We start from the raw sequence: 19,378 nt of genomic DNA on the forward strand, positions 1-19,378 counted from the left end.
CTCCAATACCATTCCTTTTAACTAGGATGTTATGCTGGATGCTAAAGGAATAATTTCCTAAAGGTTTTGAGTGTTTTTAAAATTTTTCATTTTTTGGCAAAAACTTAAGGTCCGCGGTCTAAGTTTTTTCATACTTTCAGCCATATCTCGTGACCCATGTAGCTTCCACAGCAGGCCTCCAATACCATTCCTTTTAACTAGGATGTTATGCTGGATGCTGAAGGAATAATTTCCTAAAGGTTTTGAGTGTTTTTCAATTTTTTCATTTTTTGGCAAAAACTTAAGGTCCGCGGTCTAAGTTTTTTCATATTTTCAGCCATATCTGGTGTCCCATGTAGCTTCCGCAGCAGGCCTCCAATACCATTCCTTTTAACTAGGATGTTATGCTGGATGCTAAAGGAATAATTTCCTAAAGGTTTTGAGTGTTTTTAAAATTTTTCATTTTTTGGCAAAAACTTAAGGTCCGCGGTCTAAGTTTTTTCATATTTTCAGCCATATCTGGTGTCCCATGTAGCTTCCGCAGCAGGCCTCCAATACCATTCCTTTTAACTAGGATGTTATGCTGGATGCTAAAGGAATAATTTCCTAAAGGTTTTGAGTGTTTTTCAATGTTTTCATTTTTTGGCAAAAACTTAAGGTCCGCGGTCTAAGTTTTTTCATATTTTCAGCCATATCTGGTGTCCCATGTAGCTTCCGCAGCAGGCCTCCAATACCATTCCTTTTAACTAGGATGTTATGCTGGATGCTAAAGGAATAATTTCCTAAAGGTTTTGAGTGTTTTTAAAATTTTTCATTTTTTGGCAAAAACTTAAGGTCCGCGGTCTAAGTTTTTTCATATTTTCAGCCATATCTGGTGTCCCATGTAGCTTCCACAGCAGGCCTCCAATACCATTCCTTTAAACTAGGATGTTATGCTGGATGCTAAAGGAATAATTTCCTAAAGGTTTTGAGTGTTTTTAACATTTTTCATTTTTTGGCAAAAACTTAAGGTCCGCGGTCTAAGTTTTTTCATATTTTCAGCCATATCTGGTGTCCCATGTAGCTTCCACAGCAGGCCTCCAATACCATTCCTTTTAACTAGGATGTTATGCTGGATGCTAAAGGAATAATTTCCTAAAGGTTTTGAGTGTTTTTAAATTTTTTCATTTTTTGGCAAAAACTTAAGGTCCGCGGTCTAAGTTTTTTCATACTTTCAGCCATATCTCGTGTCCCATGTAGCTTCCACAGCAGGCCTCCAATACCATTCCTTTTAACTAGGATGTTATGCTGGATGCTGAAGGAATAATTTCCTAAAGGTTTTGAGTGTTTTTCAATTTTTTCATTTTTTGGCAAAAACTTAAGGTCCGCGGTCTAAGTTTTTTCATATTTTCAGCCATATCTGGTGTCCCATGTAGCTTCCGCAGCAGGCCTCCAATACCATTACTTTTAACTAGGATGTTATGCTGGATGCTAAAGGAATAATTTCCTAAAGGTTTTGAGTGTTTTTAAAATTTTTCATTTTTTGGCAAAAACTTAAGGTCCGCGGTCTAAGTTTTTTCATATTTTCAGCCATATCTGGTGTCCCATGTAGCTTCCGCAGCAGGCCTCCAATACCATTCCTTTTAACTAGGATGTTATGCTGGATGCTAAAGGAATAATTTCCTAAAGGTTTTGAGTGTTTTTCAATGTTTTCATTTTTTGGCAAAAACTTAAGGTCCGCGGTCTAAGTTTTTTCATATTTTCAGCCATATCTGGTGTCCCATGTAGCTTCCGCAGCAGGCCTCCAATACCATTCCTTTTAACTAGGATGTTATGCTGGATGCTAAAGGAATAATTTCCTAAAGGTTTTGAGTGTTTTTAAAATTTTTCATTTTTTGGCAAAAACTTAAGGTCCGCGGTCTAAGTTTTTTCATATTTTCAGCCATATCTGGTGTCCCATGTAGCTTCCACAGCAGGCCTCCAATACCATTCCTTTCAACTAGGATGTTATGCTGGATGCTAAAGGAATAATTTCCTAAAGGTTTTGAGTGTTTTTAAAATTTTTCATTTTTTGGCAAAAACTTAAGGTCCGCGGTCTAAGTTTTTCATACTTTCAGCCATATCTCGTGTCCCATGTAGCTTCCACAGCAGGCCTCCAATACCATTCCTTTTAACTAGGATGTTATGCTGGATGCTGAAGGAATAATTTCCTAAAGGTTTTGAGTGTTTTTCAATTTTTTCATTTTTTGGCAAAAACTTAAGGTCCGCGGTCTAAGTTTTTTCATATTTTCAGCCATATCTGGTGTCCCATGTAGCTTCCGCAGCAGGCCTCCAATACCATTCCTTTTAACTAGGATGTTATGCTGGATGCTAAAGGAATAATTTCCTAAAGGTTTTGAGTGTTTTTCAATGTTTTCATTTTTTGGCAAAAACTTAAGGTCCGCGGTCTAAGTTTTTTCATATTTTCAGCCATATCTGGTGTCCCATGTAGCTTCCGCAGCAGGCCTCCAATACCATTCCTTTTAACTAGGATGTTATGCTGGATGCTAAAGGAATAATTTCCTAAAGGTTTTGAGTGTTTTTAAAATTTTTCATTTTTTGGCAAAAACTTAAGGTCCGCGGTCTAAGTTTTTTCATATTTTCAGCCATATCTGGTGTCCCATGTAGCTTCCACAGCAGGCCTCCAATACCATTCCTTTCAACTAGGATGTTATGCTGGATGCTAAAGGAATAATTTCCTAAAGGTTTTGAGTGTTTTTAAAATTTTTCATTTTTTGGCAAAAACTTAAGGTCCGCGGTCTAAGTTTTTTCATACTTTCAGCCATATCTCGTGTCCCATGTAGCTTCCACAGCAGGCCTCCAATACCATTCCTTTTAACTAGGATGTTATGCTGGATGCTGAAGGAATAATTTCCTAAAGGTTTTGAGTGTTTTTCAATTTTTTCATTTTTTGGCAAAAACTTAAGGTCCGCGGTCTAAGTTTTTTCATATTTTCAGCCATATCTGGTGTCCCATGTAGCTTACACAGCAGGCCTCCAATACCATTCCTTTTAACTAGGATGTTATGCTGGATGCTAAAGGAATAATTTCCTAAAGGTTTTGAGTGTTTTTCAATTTTTTCATTTTTTGGCAAAAACTTAAGGTCCGCGGTCTACGTTTTTTCATATTTTCAGCCATATCTGGTGTCCCATGTAGCTTCCACAGCAGGCCTCCAATACCATTCCTTTTAACTAGGATGTTATGCTGGATGCTAAAGGAATAATTTCCTAAAGGTTTTGAGTGTTTTTAAAATTTTTCATTTTTTGGCAAAAACTTAAGGTCCGCGGTCTAAGTTTTTTCATATTTTCAGCCATATCTGGTGTCCCATGTAGCTTCCACAGCAGGCCTCCAATACCATTCCTTTCAACTAGGATGTTATGCTGGATGCTAAAGGAATAATTTCCTAAAGGTTTTGAGTGTTTTTAAAATTTTTCATTTTTTGGCAAAAACTTAAGGTCCGCGGTCTAAGTTTTTTCATATTTTCAGCCATATCTGGTGTCCCATGTAGCTTCCACAGCAGGCCTCCAATACCATTCCTTTCAACTAGGATGTTATGCTGGATGCTAAAGGAATAATTTCCTAAAGGTTTTGAGTGTTTTTAAAATTTTTCATTTTTTGGCAAAAACTTAAGGTCCGCGGTCTAAGTTTTTTCATATTTTCAGCCATATCTGGTGTCCCATGTAGCTTCCACAGCAGGCCTCCAATACCATTCCTTTTAACTAGGATGTTATGCTGGATGCTAAAGGAATAATTTCCTAAAGGTTTTGAGTGTTTTTAAATTTTTTCATTTTTTGGCAAAAACTTAAGGTCCGCGGTCTAAGTTTTTTCATATTTTCAGCCATATCTGGTGTCCCATGTAGCTTCCGCAGCAGGCCTCCAATACCATTCCTTTTAACTAGGATGTTATGCTGGATGCTAAAGGAATAATTTCCTAAAGGTTTTGAGTGTTTTTCAATGTTTTCATTTTTTGGCAAAAACTTAAGGTCCGCGGTCTAAGTTTTTTCCTATTTTCAGCCATATCTGGTGTCCCATGTAGATTCCACAGCAGGCCTCCAATACCATTCCTTTTAACTAGGATGTTATGCTGGATGCTAAAGGAATAATTTCCTAAAGGTTTTGAGTGTTTTTAAATTTTTTCATTTTTTGGCAAAAACTTAAGGTCCGCGGTCTAAGTTTTTTCATACTTTCAGCCATATCTGGTGTCCCATGTAGCTTCCACAGCAGGCCTCCAATACCATTCCTTTTAACTAGGATGTTATGCTGGATGCTAAAGGAATAATTTCCTAAAGGTTTTGAGTGTTTTTCAATTTTTTCATTTTTTGGCAAAAACTTAAGGTCCGCGGTCTAAGTTTTTTCATATTTTCAGCCATATCTGGTGTCCCATGTAGCTTCCGCAGCAGGCCTCCAATACCATTCCTTTTAACTAGGATGTTATGCTGGATGCTAAAGGAATAATTTCCTAAAGGTTTTGAGTGTTTTTAAAATTTTTCATTTTTTGGCAAAAACTTAAGGTCCGCGGTCTAAGTTTTTTCCTATTTTCAGCCATATCTGGTGTCCCATGTAGATTCCACAGCAGGCCTCCAATACCATTCCTTTTAACTAGGATGTTATGCTGGATGCTAAAGGAATAATTTCCTAAAGGTTTTGAGTGTTTTTAAAATTTTTCATTTTTTGGCAAAAACTTAAGGTCCGCGGTCTAAGTTTTTTCATATTTTCAGCCATATCTGGTGTCCCATGTAGCTTCCGCAGCAGGCCTCCAATACCATTCCTTTTAACTAGGATGTTATGCTGGATGCTAAAGGAATAATTTCCTAAAGGTTTTGAGTGTTTTTCAATTTTTTCATTTTTTGGCAAAAACTTAAGGTCCGCGGTCTAAGTTTTTTCATATTTTCAGCCATATCTGGTGTCCCATGTAGCTTCCGCAGCAGGCCTCCAATACCATTCCTTTTAACTAGGATGTTATGCTGGATGCTAAAGGAATAATTTCCTAAAGGTTTTGAGTGTTTTTAAAATTTTTCATTTTTTGGCAAAAACTTAAGGTCCGCGGTCTAAGTTTTTTCCTATATTCAGCCATATCTGGTGTCCCATGTAGATTCCACAGCAGGCCTCCAATACCATTCCTTTTAACTAGGATGTTATGCTGGATGCTAAAGGAATAATTTCCTAAAGGTTTTGAGTGTTTTTAAAATTTTTCATTTTTTGGCAAAAACTTAAGGTCCGCGGTCTAAGTTTTTTCATATTTTCAGCCATATCTGGTGTCCCATGTAGCTTCCACAGCAGGCCTCCAATACCATTCCTTTTAACTAGGATGTTATGCTGGATGCTAAAGGAATAATTTCCTAAAGGTTTTGAGTGTTTTTAAAATTTTTCATTTTTTGGCAAAAACTTAAGGTCCGCGGTCTAAGTTTTTTCATACTTTCAGCCATATCTCGTGACCCATGTAGCTTCCACAGCAGGCCTCCAATACCATTCCTTTTAACTAGGATGTTATGCTGGATGCTGAAGGAATAATTTCCTAAAGGTTTTGAGTGTTTTTCAATTTTTTCATTTTTTGGCAAAAACTTAAGGTCCGCGGTCTAAGTTTTTTCATATTTTCAGCCATATCTGGTGTCCCATGTAGCTTCCGCAGCAGGCCTCCAATACCATTCCTTTTAACTAGGATGTTATGCTGGATGCTAAAGGAATAATTTCCTAAAGGTTTTGAGTGTTTTTAAAATTTTTCATTTTTTGGCAAAAACTTAAGGTCCGCGGTCTAAGTTTTTTCATATTTTCAGCCATATCTGGTGTCCCATGTAGCTTCCGCAGCAGGCCTCCAATACCATTCCTTTTAACTAGGATGTTATGCTGGATGCTAAAGGAATAATTTCCTAAAGGTTTTGAGTGTTTTTCAATGTTTTCATTTTTTGGCAAAAACTTAAGGTCCGCGGTCTAAGTTTTTTCATATTTTCAGCCATATCTGGTGTCCCATGTAGCTTCCGCAGCAGGCCTCCAATACCATTCCTTTTAACTAGGATGTTATGCTGGATGCTAAAGGAATAATTTCCTAAAGGTTTTGAGTGTTTTTAAAATTTTTCATTTTTTGGCAAAAACTTAAGGTCCGCGGTCTAAGTTTTTTCATATTTTCAGCCATATCTGGTGTCCCATGTAGCTTCCACAGCAGGCCTCCAATACCATTCCTTTAAACTAGGATGTTATGCTGGATGCTAAAGGAATAATTTCCTAAAGGTTTTGAGTGTTTTTAAAATTTTTCATTTTTTGGCAAAAACTTAAGGTCCGCGGTCTACGTTTTTTCATATTTTCAGCCATATCTGGTGTCCCATGTAGCTTCCACAGCAGGCCTCCAATTCCATTCCTTTTAACTAGGATGTTATGCTGGATGCTAAAGGAATAATTTCCTAAAGGTTTTGAGTGTTTTTAACATTTTTCATTTTTTGGCAAAAACTTAAGGTCCGCGGTCTAAGTTTTTTCATATTTTCAGCCATATCTGGTGTCCCATGTAGCTTCCACAGCAGGCCTCCAATACCATTCCTTTTAACTAGGATGTTATGCTGGATGCTAAAGGAATAATTTCCTAAAGGTTTTGAGTGTTTTTCAATTTTTTCATTTTTTGGCAAAAACTTAAGGTCCGCGGTCTAAGTTTTTTCATACTTTCAGCCATATCTCGTGTCCCATGTAGCTTCCACAGCAGGCCTCCAATACCATTCCTTTTAACTAGGATGTTATGCTGGATGCTGAAGGAATAATTTCCTAAAGGTTTTGAGTGTTTTTCAATTTTTTCATTTTTTGGCAAAAACTTAAGGTCCGCGGTCTAAGTTTTTTCATATTTTCAGCCATATCTGGTGTCCCATGTAGCTTCCGCAGCAGGCCTCCAATACCATTACTTTTAACTAGGATGTTATGCTGGATGCTAAAGGAATAATTTCCTAAAGGTTTTGAGTGTTTTTAAAATTTTTCATTTTTTGGCAAAAACTTAAGGTCCGCGGTCTAAGTTTTTTCATATTTTCAGCCATATCTGGTGTCCCATGTAGCTTCCGCAGCAGGCCTCCAATACCATTCCTTTTAACTAGGATGTTATGCTGGATGCTAAAGGAATAATTTCCTAAAGGTTTTGAGTGTTTTTCAATGTTTTCATTTTTTGGCAAAAACTTAAGGTCCGCGGTCTAAGTTTTTTCATATTTTCAGCCATATCTCGTGTCCCATGTAGCTTCCGCAGCAGGCCTCCAATACCATTCCTTTTAACTAGGATGTTATGCTGGATGCTAAAGGAATAATTTCCTAAAGGTTTTGAGTGTTTTTAAAATTTTTCATTTTTTGGCAAAAACTTAAGGTCCGCGGTCTAAGTTTTTTCATATTTTCAGCCATATCTGGTGTCCCATGTAGCTTCCACAGCAGGCCTCCAATACCATTCCTTTCAACTAGGATGTTATGCTGGATGCTAAAGGAATAATTTCCTAAAGGTTTTGAGTGTTTTTAAAATTTTTCATTTTTTGGCAAAAACTTAAGGTCCGCGGTCTAAGTTTTTCATACTTTCAGCCATATCTCGTGTCCCATGTAGCTTCCACAGCAGGCCTCCAATACCATTCCTTTTAACTAGGATGTTATGCTGGATGCTGAAGGAATAATTTCCTAAAGGTTTTGAGTGTTTTTCAATTTTTTCATTTTTTGGCAAAAACTTAAGGTCCGCGGTCTAAGTTTTTTCATATTTTCAGCCATATCTGGTGTCCCATGTAGCTTCCGCAGCAGGCCTCCAATACCATTCCTTTTAACTAGGATGTTATGCTGGATGCTAAAGGAATAATTTCCTAAAGGTTTTGAGTGTTTTTCAATGTTTTCATTTTTTGGCAAAAACTTAAGGTCCGCGGTCTAAGTTTTTTCATATTTTCAGCCATATCTGGTGTCCCATGTAGCTTCCGCAGCAGGCCTCCAATACCATTCCTTTTAACTAGGATGTTATGCTGGATGCTAAAGGAATAATTTCCTAAAGGTTTTGAGTGTTTTTAAAATTTTTCATTTTTTGGCAAAAACTTAAGGTCCGCGGTCTAAGTTTTTTCATATTTTCAGCCATATCTGGTGTCCCATGTAGCTTCCACAGCAGGCCTCCAATACCATTCCTTTCAACTAGGATGTTATGCTGGATGCTAAAGGAATAATTTCCTAAAGGTTTTGAGTGTTTTTAAAATTTTTCATTTTTTGGCAAAAACTTAAGGTCCGCGGTCTAAGTTTTTTCATACTTTCAGCCATATCTCGTGTCCCATGTAGCTTCCACAGCAGGCCTCCAATACCATTCCTTTTAACTAGGATGTTATGCTGGATGCTGAAGGAATAATTTCCTAAAGGTTTTGAGTGTTTTTCAATTTTTTCATTTTTTGGCAAAAACTTAAGGTCCGCGGTCTAAGTTTTTTCATATTTTCAGCCATATCTGGTGTCCCATGTAGCTTACACAGCAGGCCTCCAATACCATTCCTTTTAACTAGGATGTTATGCTGGATGCTAAAGGAATAATTTCCTAAAGGTTTTGAGTGTTTTTCAATTTTTTCATTTTTTGGCAAAAACTTAAGGTCCGCGGTCTACGTTTTTTCATATTTTCAGCCATATCTGGTGTCCCATGTAGCTTCCACAGCAGGCCTCCAATACCATTCCTTTTAACTAGGATGTTATGCTGGATGCTAAAGGAATAATTTCCTAAAGGTTTTGAGTGTTTTTAAAATTTTTCATTTTTTGGCAAAAACTTAAGGTCCGCGGTCTAAGTTTTTTCATATTTTCAGCCATATCTGGTGTCCCATGTAGCTTCCACAGCAGGCCTCCAATACCATTCCTTTCAACTAGGATGTTATGCTGGATGCTAAAGGAATAATTTCCTAAAGGTTTTGAGTGTTTTTAAAATTTTTCATTTTTTGGCAAAAACTTAAGGTCCGCGGTCTAAGTTTTTTCATATTTTCAGCCATATCTGGTGTCCCATGTAGCTTCCACAGCAGGCCTCCAATACCATTCCTTTCAACTAGGATGTTATGCTGGATGCTAAAGGAATAATTTCCTAAAGGTTTTGAGTGTTTTTAAAATTTTTCATTTTTTGGCAAAAACTTAAGGTCCGCGGTCTAAGTTTTTTCATATTTTCAGCCATATCTGGTGTCCCATGTAGCTTCCACAGCAGGCCTCCAATACCATTCCTTTTAACTAGGATGTTATGCTGGATGCTAAAGGAATAATTTCCTAAAGGTTTTGAGTGTTTTTAAATTTTTTCATTTTTTGGCAAAAACTTAAGGTCCGCAGTCTAAGTTTTTTCATACTTTCAGCCATATCTGGTGTCCCATGTAGCTTCCACAGCAGGCCTCCAATACCATTCCTTTTAACTAGGATGTTATGCTGGATGCTAAAGGAATAATTTCCTAAAGGTTTTGAGTGTTTTTAAAATTTTTCATTTTTTGGCAAAAACTTAAGGTCCGCGGTCTAAGTTTTTTCATATTTTCAGCCATATCTGGTGTCCCATGTAGCTTCCGCAGTAGGCCTCCAATACCATTCCTTTTAACTAGGATGTTATGCTGGATGCTAAAGGAATAATTTCCTAAAGGTTTTGAGTGTTTTTAAAATTTTTCATTTTTTGGCAAAAACTTAAGGTCCGCGGTCTAAGTTTTTTCATATTTTCAGCCATATCTGGTGTCCCATGTAGCTTCCACAGCAGGCCTCCAATACCATTCCTTTCAACTAGGATGTTATGCTGGATGCTAAAGGAATAATTTCCTAAAGGTTTTGAGTGTTTTTAAAATTTTTCATTTTTTGGCAAAAACTTAAGGTCCGCGGTCTAAGTTTTTTCATACTTTCAGCCATATCTCGTGTCCCATGTAGCTTCCACAGCAGGCCTCCAATACCATTCCTTTTAACTAGGATGTTATGCTGGATGCTGAAGGAATAATTTCCTAAAGGTTTTGAGTGTTTTTCAATTTTTTCATTTTTTGGCAAAAACTTAAGGTCCGCGGTCTAAGTTTTTTCATATTTTCAGCCATATCTGGTGTCCCATGTAGCTTACACAGCAGGCCTCCAATACCATTCCTTTTAACTAGGATGTTATGCTGGATGCTAAAGGAATAATTTCCTAAAAGTTTTGAGTGTTTTTCAATTTTTTCATTTTTTGGCAAAAACTTAAGGTCCGCGGTCTACGTTTTTTCATATTTTCAGCCATATCTGGTGTCCCATGTAGCTTCCACAGCAGGCCTCCAATACCATTCCTTTTAACTAGGATGTTATGCTGGATGCTAAAGGAATAATTTCCTAAAGGTTTTGAGTGTTTTTAAAATTTTTCATTTTTTGGCAAAAACTTAAGGTCCGCGGTCTAAGTTTTTTCATACTTTCAGCCATATCTGGTGTCCCATGTAGCTTCCGCAGCAGGCCTCCAATACCATTCCTTTTAACTAGGATGTTATGCTGGATGCTAAAGGAATAATTTCCTAAAGGTTTTGAGTGTTTTTCAATGTTTTCATTTTTTGGCAAAAACTTAAGGTCCGCGGTCTAAGTTTTTTCCTATTTTCAGCCATATCTGGTGTCCCATGTAGATTCCACAGCAGGCCTCCAATACCATTCCTTTTAACTAGGATGTTATGCTGGATGCTAAAGGAATAATTTCCTAAAGGTTTTGAGTGTTTTTAAATTTTTTCATTTTTTGGCAAAAACTTAAGGTCCGCGGTCTAAGTTTTTTCATATTTTCAGCCATATCTGGTGTCCCATGTAGCTTCCGCAGCAGGCCTCCAATACCATTCCTTTTAACTAGGATGTTATGCTGGATGCTAAAGGAATAATTTCCTAAAGGTTTTGAGTGTTTTTAAATTTTTTCATTTTTTGGCAAAAACTTAAGGTCCGCGGTCTAAGTCTTTTCATACTTTCAGCCATATCTGGTGTCCCATGTAGCTTCCACAGCAGGCCTCCAATTCCATTCCTTTTAACTAGGATGTTATGCTGGATGCTAAAGGAATAATTTCCTAAAGGTTTTGAGTGTTTTTCAATTTTTTCATTTTTTGGCAAAAACTTAAGGTCCGCGGTCTAAGTTTTTTCATACTTTCAGCCATATCTGGTGTCCCATGTAGCTTCCACAGCAGGCCTCCAATACCATTCCTTTTAACTAGGATGTTATGCTGGATGCTAAAGGAATAATTTCCTAAAGGTTTTGAGTGTTTTTCAATTTTTTCATTTTTTGGCAAAAACTTAAGGTCCGCGGTCTAAGTCTTTTCATACTTTCAGCCATATCTGGTGTCCCATGTAGCTTCCACAGCAGGCCTCCAATTCCATTCCTTTTAACTAGGATGTTATGCTGGATGCTAAAGGAATAATTTCCTAAAGGTTTTGAGTGTTTTTCAATTTTTTCATTTTTTGGCAAAAACTTAAGGTCCGCGGTCTAAGTTTTTTCATATTTTCAGCCATATCTGGTGTCCCATGTAGCTTCCGCAGCAGGCCTCCAATACCATTCCTTTTAACTAGGATGTTATGCTGGATGCTAAAGGAATAATTTCCTAAAGGTTTTGAGTGTTTTTAAAATTTTTCATTTTTTGGCAAAAACTTAAGGTCCGCGGTCTAAGTTTTTTCATATTTTCAGCCATATCTGGTGTCCCATGTAGCTTCCGCAGCAGGCCTCCAATACCATTCCTTTTAACTAGGATGTTATGCTGGATGCTAAAGGAATAATTTCCTAAAGGTTTTGAGTGTTTTTAAAAATTTTCATTTTTTGGCAAAAACTTAAGGTCCGCGGTCTAAGTTTTTTCATACTTTCAGCCATATCTGGTGTCCCATGTAGCTTCCACAGCAGGCCTCCAATACCATTCCTTTTAACTAGGATGTTATGCTGGATGCTAAAGGAATAATTTCCTAAAGGTTTTGAGTGTTTTTCAATTTTTTCATTTTTTGGCAAAAACTTAAGGTCCGCGGTCTAAGTTTTTTCATATTTTCAGCCATATCTGGTGTCCCATGTAGCTTCCGCAGCAGGCCTCCAATACCATTCCTTTTAACTAGGATGTTATGCTGGATGCTAAAGGAATAATTTCCTAAAGGTTTTGAGTGTTTTTAAAATTTTTCATTTTTTGGCAAAAACTTAAGGTCCGCGGTCTAAGTTTTTTCATACTTTCAGCCATATCTGGTGTCCCATGTAGCTTCCGCAGCAGGCCTCCAATACCATTCCTTTTAACTAGGATGTTATGCTGGATGCTAAAGGAATAATTTCCGAAAAGGTTTTGAGTGTTTTTCAATGTTTTCATTTTTTGGCAAAAACTTAAGGTCCGCGGTCTAAGTTTTTTCCTATTTTCAGCCATATCTGGTGTCCCATGTAGATTCCACAGCAGGCCTCCAATACCATTCCTTTTAACTAGGATGTTATGCTGGATGCTAAAGGAATAATTTCCTAAAGGTTTTGAGTGTTTTTAAATTTTTTCATTTTTTGGCAAAAACTTAAGGTCCGCGGTCTAAGTTTTTTCATACTTTCAGCCATATCTGGTGTCCCATTTAGCTTCCACAGCAGGCCTCCAATACCATTCCTTTTAACTAGGATGTTATGCTGGATGCTAAAGGAACAATTTCCTAAAGGTTTTGAGTGTTTTTCAATTTTTTCATTTTTTGGCAAAAAGTTAAGGTCCGCGGTCTAAGTTTTTTCATATTTTCAGCCATATCTGGTGTCCCATGTAGCTTCCACAGCAGGCCTCCAATACCATTCCTTTTAACTAGGATGTTATGCTGGATGCTAAAGGAATAATTTCCTAAAGGTTTTGAGTGTTTTTAAAATTTTTCATTTTTTGGCAAAAACTTAAGGTCCGCGGTCTAAGTTTTTTCATATTTTCAGCCATATCTGGTGTCCCATGTAGCTTCCACAGCAGGCCTCCAATACCATTCCTTTTAACTAGGATGTTATGCTGGATGCTAAAGGAATAATTTCCTAAAGGTTTTGAGTGTTTTTCAATTTTTTCATTTTTTGGCAAAAACTTAAGGTCCGCGGTCTAAGTTTTTTCATATTTTCAGCCATATCTGGTGTCCCATGTAGCTTCCGCAGCAGGCCTCCAATACCATTCCTTTTAACTAGGATGTTATGCTGGATGCTAAAGGAATAATTTCCTAAAGGTTTTGAGTGTTTTTAAAATTTTTCATTTTTTGGCAAAAACTTAAGGTCCGCGGTCTAAGTTTTTTCCTATTTTCAGCCATATCTGGTGTCCCATGTAGATTCCACAGCAGGCCTCCAATACCATTCCTTTTAACTAGGATGTTATGCTGGATGCTAAAGGAATAATTTCCTAAAGGTTTTGAGTGTTTTTAAATTTTTTCATTTTTTGGCAAAAACTTAAGGTCCGCGGTCTGTTTTTTCATACTTTCAGCCATATCTGGTGTCCCATGTAGCTTCCACAGCAGGCCTCCAATACCATTCCTTTTAACTAGGATGTTATGCTGGATGCTAAAGGAATAATTTCCTAAAGGTTTTGAGTGTTTTTCAATTTTTTCATTTTTTGGCAAAAACTTAAGGTCCGCAGTCTAAGTTTTTTCATACTTTCAGCCATATCTGGTGTCCCATGTAGCTTCCACAGCAGGCCTCCAATACCATTCCTTTTAACTAGGATGTTATGCTGGATGCTAAAGGAATAATTTCCTAAAGGTTTTGAGTGTTTTTCAATTTTTTCATTTTTTGGCAAAAACTTAAGGTCCGCGGTCTAAGTTTTTTCATATTTTCAGCCATATCCGGTGTCCCATGTAGCTTCCGCAGCAGGCCTCCAATACCATTCCTTTTAACTAGGATGTTATGCTGGATGCTAAAGGAATAATTTCCTAAAGGTTTTGAGTGTTTTTAAAATTTTTCATTTTTTGGCAAAAACTTAAGGTCCGCGGTCTAAGTTTTTTCATATTTTCAGCCATATCTGGTGTCCCATGTAGCTTCCGCAGCAGGCCTCCAATACCATTCCTTTTAACTAGGATGTTATGCTGGATGCTAAAGGAATAATTTCCTAAAGGTTTTGAGTGTTTTTGAAATTTTTCATTTTTTGGCAAAAACTTAAGGTCCGCGGTCTAAGTTTTTTCATATTTTCAGCCATATCTGGTGTCCCATGTAGCTTCCGCAGCAGGCCTCCAATACCATTCCTTTTAACTAGGATGTTATGCTGGATGCTAAAGGAATAATTTCCTAAAGGTTTTGAGTGTTTTTAAAATTTTTCATTTTTTGGCAAAAACTTAAGGTCCGCGGTCTAAGTTTTTTCATATTTTCAGCCATATCTGGTGTCCCATGTAGCTTCCACAGCAGGCCTCCAATACCATTCCTTTTAACTAGGATGTTATGCTGGATGCTAAAGGAATAATTTCCTAAAGGTTTTGAGTGTTTTTCAATTTTTTCATTTTTTGGCAAAAACTTAAGGTCCGCGGTCTAAGTTTTTTCATATTTTCAGCCATATCTGGTGTCCCATGTAGCTTCCACAGCAGGCCTCCAATACCATTCCTTTTAACTAGGATGTTATGCTGGATGCTAAAGGAATAATTTCCTAAAGGTTTTGAGTGTTTTTAAAATTTTTCATTTTTTGGCAAAAACTTAAGGTCCGCGGTCTAAGTTTTTTCATATTTTCAGCCATATCTGGTGTCCCATGTAGCTTCCACAGCAGGCCTCCAATACCATTCCTTTTAACTAGGATGTTATGCTGGATGCTAAAGGAATAATTTCCTAAAGGTTTTGAGTGTTTTTCAATTTTTTCATTTTTTGGCAAAAACTTAAGGTCCGCGGTCTAAGTTTTTTCATATTTTCAGCCATATCTGGTGTCCCATGTAGCTTCCGCAGCAGGCCTCCAATACCATTCCTTTTAACTAGGATGTTATGCTGGATGCTAAAGGAATAATTTCCTAAAGGTTTTGAGTGTTTTTAAAATTTTTCATTTTTTGGCAAAAACTTAAGGTCCGCGGTCTAAGTTTTTTCCTATTTTCAGCCATATCTGGTGTCCCATGTAGATTCCACAGCAGGCCTCCAATACCATTCCTTTTAACTAGGATGTTATGCTGGATGCTAAAGGAATAATTTCCTAAAGGTTTTGAGTGTTTTTCAATTTTTTCATTTTTTGGCAAAAACTTAAGGTCCGCGGTCTACGTTTTTTCATATTTTCAGCCATATCTGGTGTCCCATGTAGCTTCCACAGCAGGCCTCCAATACCATTCCTTTTAACTAGGATGTTATGCTGGATGCTAAAGGAATAATTTCCTAAAGGTTTTGAGTGTTTTTAAAATTTTTCATTTTTTGGCAAAAACTTAAGGTCCGCGGTCTAAGTTTTTTCATATTTTCAGCCATATCTGGTGTCCCATGTAGCTTCCACAACAGGCCTCCAATACCATTCCTTTCAACTAGGATGTTATGCTGGATGCTAAAGGAATAATTTCCTAAAGGTTTTGAGTGTTTTTAAAATTTTTCATTTTTTGGCAAAAACTTAAGGTCCGCGGTCTAAGTTTTTTCATATTTTCAGCCATATCTGGTGTCCCATGTAGCTTCCACAGCAGGCCTCCAATACCATTCCTTTCAACTAGGATGTTATGCTGGATGCTAAAGGAATAATTTCCTAAAGGTTTTGAGTGTTTTTAAAATTTTTCATTTTTTGGCAAAAACTTAAGGTCCGCGGTCTAAGTTTTTTCATATTTTCAGCCATATCTGGTGTCCCATGTAGCTTCCACAGCAGGCCTCCAATACCATTCCTTTTAACTAGGATGTTATGCTGGATGCTAAAGGAATAATTTCCTAAAGGTTTTGAGTGTTTTTAAATTTTTTCATTTTTTGGCAAAAACTTAAGGTCCGCAGTCTAAGTTTTTTCATACTTTCAGCCATATCTGGTGTCCCATGTAGCTTCCACAGCAGGCCTCCAATACCATTCCTTTTAACTAGGATGTTATGCTGGATGCTAAAGGAATAATTTCCTAAAGGTTTTGAGTGTTTTTCAATTTTTTCATTTTTTGGCAAAAACTTAAGGTCCGCGGTCTAAGTTTTTTCATATTTTCAGCCATATCTGGTGTCCCATGTAGCTTCCGCAGCAGGCCTCCAATACCATTCCTTTTAACTAGGATGTTATGCTGGATGCTAAAGGAATAATTTCCTAAAGGTTTTGAGTGTTTTTAAAATTTTTCATTTTTTGGCAAAAACTTAAGGTCCGCGGTCTAAGTTTTTTCATATTTTCAGCCATATCTGGTGTCCCATGTAGCTTCCGCAGCAGGCCTCCAATACCATTCCTTTTAACTAGGATGTTATGCTGGATGCTAAAGGAATAATTTCCTAAAGGTTTTGAGTGTTTTTAAAATTTTTCATTTTTTGGCAAAAACTTAAGGTCCGCGGTCTAAGTTTTTTCATACTTTCAGCCATATCTGGTGTCCCATGTAGCTTCCACAGCAGGCCTCCAATACCATTCCTTTTAACTAGGATGTTATGCTGGATGCTAAAGGAATAATTTCCTAAAGGTTTTGAGTGTTTTTCAATTTTTTCATTTTTTGGCAAAAACTTAAGGTCCGCGGTCTAAGTTTTTTCATATTTTCAGCCATATCTGGTGTCCCATGTAGCTTCCGCAGCAGGCCTCCAATACCACTCCTTTTAACTAGGATGTTATGCTGGATGCTAAAGGAATAATTTCCTAAAGGTTTTGAGTGTTTTTAAAATTTTTCATTTTTTGGCAAAAACTTAAGGTCCGCGGTCTAAGTTTTTTCATATTTTCAGCCATATCTGGTGTCCCATGTAGCTTCCGCAGCAGGCCTCCAATACCATTCCTTTTAACTAGGATGTTATGCTGGATGCTAAAGGAATAATTTCCTAAAGGTTTTGAGTGTTTTTCAATGTTTTCATTTTTTGGCAAAAACTTAAGGTCCGCGGTCTAAGTTTTTTCATATTTTCAGCCATATCTGGTGTCCCATGTAGCTTCCGCAGCAGGCCTCCAATACCATTCCTTTTAACTAGGATGTTATGCTGGATGCTAAAGGAATAATTTCCTAAAGGTTTTGAGTGTTTTTAAAATTTTTCATTTTTTGGCAAAAACTTAAGGTCCGCGGTCTAAGTTTTTTCATATTTTCAGCCATATCTGGTGTCCCATGTAGCTTCCACAGCAGGCCTCCAATACCATTCCTTTCAACTAGGATGTTATGCTGGATGCTAAAGGAATAATTTCCTAAAGGTTTTGAGTGTTTTTAAAATTTTTCATTTTTTGGCAAAAACTTAAGGTCCGCGGTCTAAGTTTTTTCATACTTTCAGCCATATCTCGTGTCCCATGTAGCTTCCACAGCAGGCCTCCAATACCATTCCTTTTAACTAGGATGTTATGCTGGATGCTGAAGGAATAATTTCCTAAAGGTTTTGAGTGTTTTTCAATTTTTTCATTTTTTGGCAAAAACTTAAGGTCCGCGGTCTAAGTTTTTTCATATTTTCAGCCATATCTGGTGTCCCATGTAGCTTACACAGCAGGCCTCCAATACCATTCCTTTTAACTAGGATGTTATGCTGGATGCTAAAGGAATAATTTCCTAAAGGTTTTGAGTGTTTTTAAAATTTTTCATTTTTTGGCAAAAACTTAAGGTCCGCGGTCTAAGTTTTTTCATATTTTCAGCCATATCTGGTGTCCCATGTAGCTTCCACAGCAGGCCTCCAATACCATTCCTTTCAACTAGGATGTTATGCTGGATGCTAAAGGAATAATTTCCTAAAGGTTTTGAGTGTTTTTAAAATTTTTCATTTTTTGGCAAAAACTTAAGGTCCGCGGTCTAAGTTTTTTCATATTTTCAGCCATATCTGGTGTCCCATGTAGCTTCCACAGCAGGCCTCCAATACCATTCCTTTCAACTAGGATGTTATGCTGGATGCTAAAGGAATAATTTCCTAAAGGTTTTGAGTGTTTTTAAAATTTTTCATTTTTTGGCAAAAACTTAAGGTCCGCGGTCTAAGTTTTTTCATATTTTCAGCCATATCTGGTGTCCCATGTAGCTTCCACAGCAGGCCTCCAATACCATTCCTTTTAACTAGGATGTTATGCTGGATGCTAAAGGAATAATTTCCTAAAGGTTTTGAGTGTTTTTAAAATTTTTCATTTTTTGGCAAAAACTTAAGGTCCGCGGTCTAAGTTTTTTCATATTTTCAGCCATATCTGGTGTCCCATGTAGCTTCCGCAGCAGGCCTCCAATACCATTCCTTTTAACTAGGATGTTATGCTGGATGCTAAAGGAATAATTTCCTAAAGGTTTTGAGTGTTTTTAAAATTTTTCATTTTTTGGCAAAAACTTAAGGTCCGCGGTCTAAGTTTTTTCATATTTTCAGCCATATCTGGTGTCCCATGTAGCTTCCGCAGCAGGCCTCCAATACCATTCCTTTTAACTAGGATGTTATGCTGGATGCTAAAGGAATAATTTCCTAAAGGTTTTGAGTGTTTTTCAATGTTTTCATTTTTTGGCAAAAACTTAAGGTCCGCGGTCTAAGTTTTTTCATACTTTCAGCCATATCTGGTGTCCCATGTAGCTTCCACAGCAGGCCTCCAATACCATTCCTTTTAACTAGGATGTTATGCTGGATGCTAAAGGAATAATTTCCTAAAGGTTTTGAGTGTTTTTAAATTTTTTCATTTTTTGGCAAAAACTTAAGGTCCGCAGTCTAAGTTTTTTCATACTTTCAGCCATATCTGGTGTCCCATGTAGCTTCCACAGCAGGCCTCCAATACCATTCCTTTTAACTAGGATGTTATGCTGGATGCTAAAGGAATAATTTCCTAAAGGTTTTGAGTGTTTTTCAATTTTTTCATTTTTTGGCAAAAACTTAAGGTCCGCGGTCTAAGTTTTTTCATATTTTCAGCCATATCTGGTGTCCCATGTAGCTTCCGCAGCAGGCCTCCAATACCATTCCTTTTAACTAGGATGTTATGCTGGATGCTAAAGGAATAATTTCCTAAAGGTTTTGAGTGTTTTTAAAATTTTTCATTTTTTGGCAAAAACTTAAGGTCCGCGGTCTAAGTTTTTTCCTATTTTCAGCCATATCTGGTGTCCCATGTAGATTCCACAGCAGGCCTCCAATACCATTCCTTTTAACTAGGATGTTATGCTGGATGCTAAAGGAATAATTTCCTAAAGGTTTTGAGTGTTTTTAAAATTTTTCATTTTTTGGCAAAAACTTAAGGTCCGCGGTCTAAGTTTTTTCATATTTTCAGCCATATCTGGTGTCCCATGTAGCTTCCGCAGCAGGCCTCCAATACCATTCCTTTTAACTAGGATGTTATGCTGGATGCTAAAGGAATAATTTCCTAAAGGTTTTGAGTGTTTTTCAATTTTTTCATTTTTTGGCAAAAACTTAAGGTCCGCGGTCTAAGTTTTTTCATATTTTCAGCCATATCTGGTGTCCCATGTAGCTTCCGCAGCAGGCCTCCAATACCATTCCTTTTAA

The sequence above is a fragment of the Spea bombifrons genome, chromosome 10, assembly GCF_027358695.1.
Source record: "Spea bombifrons isolate aSpeBom1 chromosome 10, aSpeBom1.2.pri, whole genome shotgun sequence".
NCBI classification, from domain to species: Eukaryota; Metazoa; Chordata; class Amphibia; order Anura; family Pelobatidae; genus Spea; species Spea bombifrons.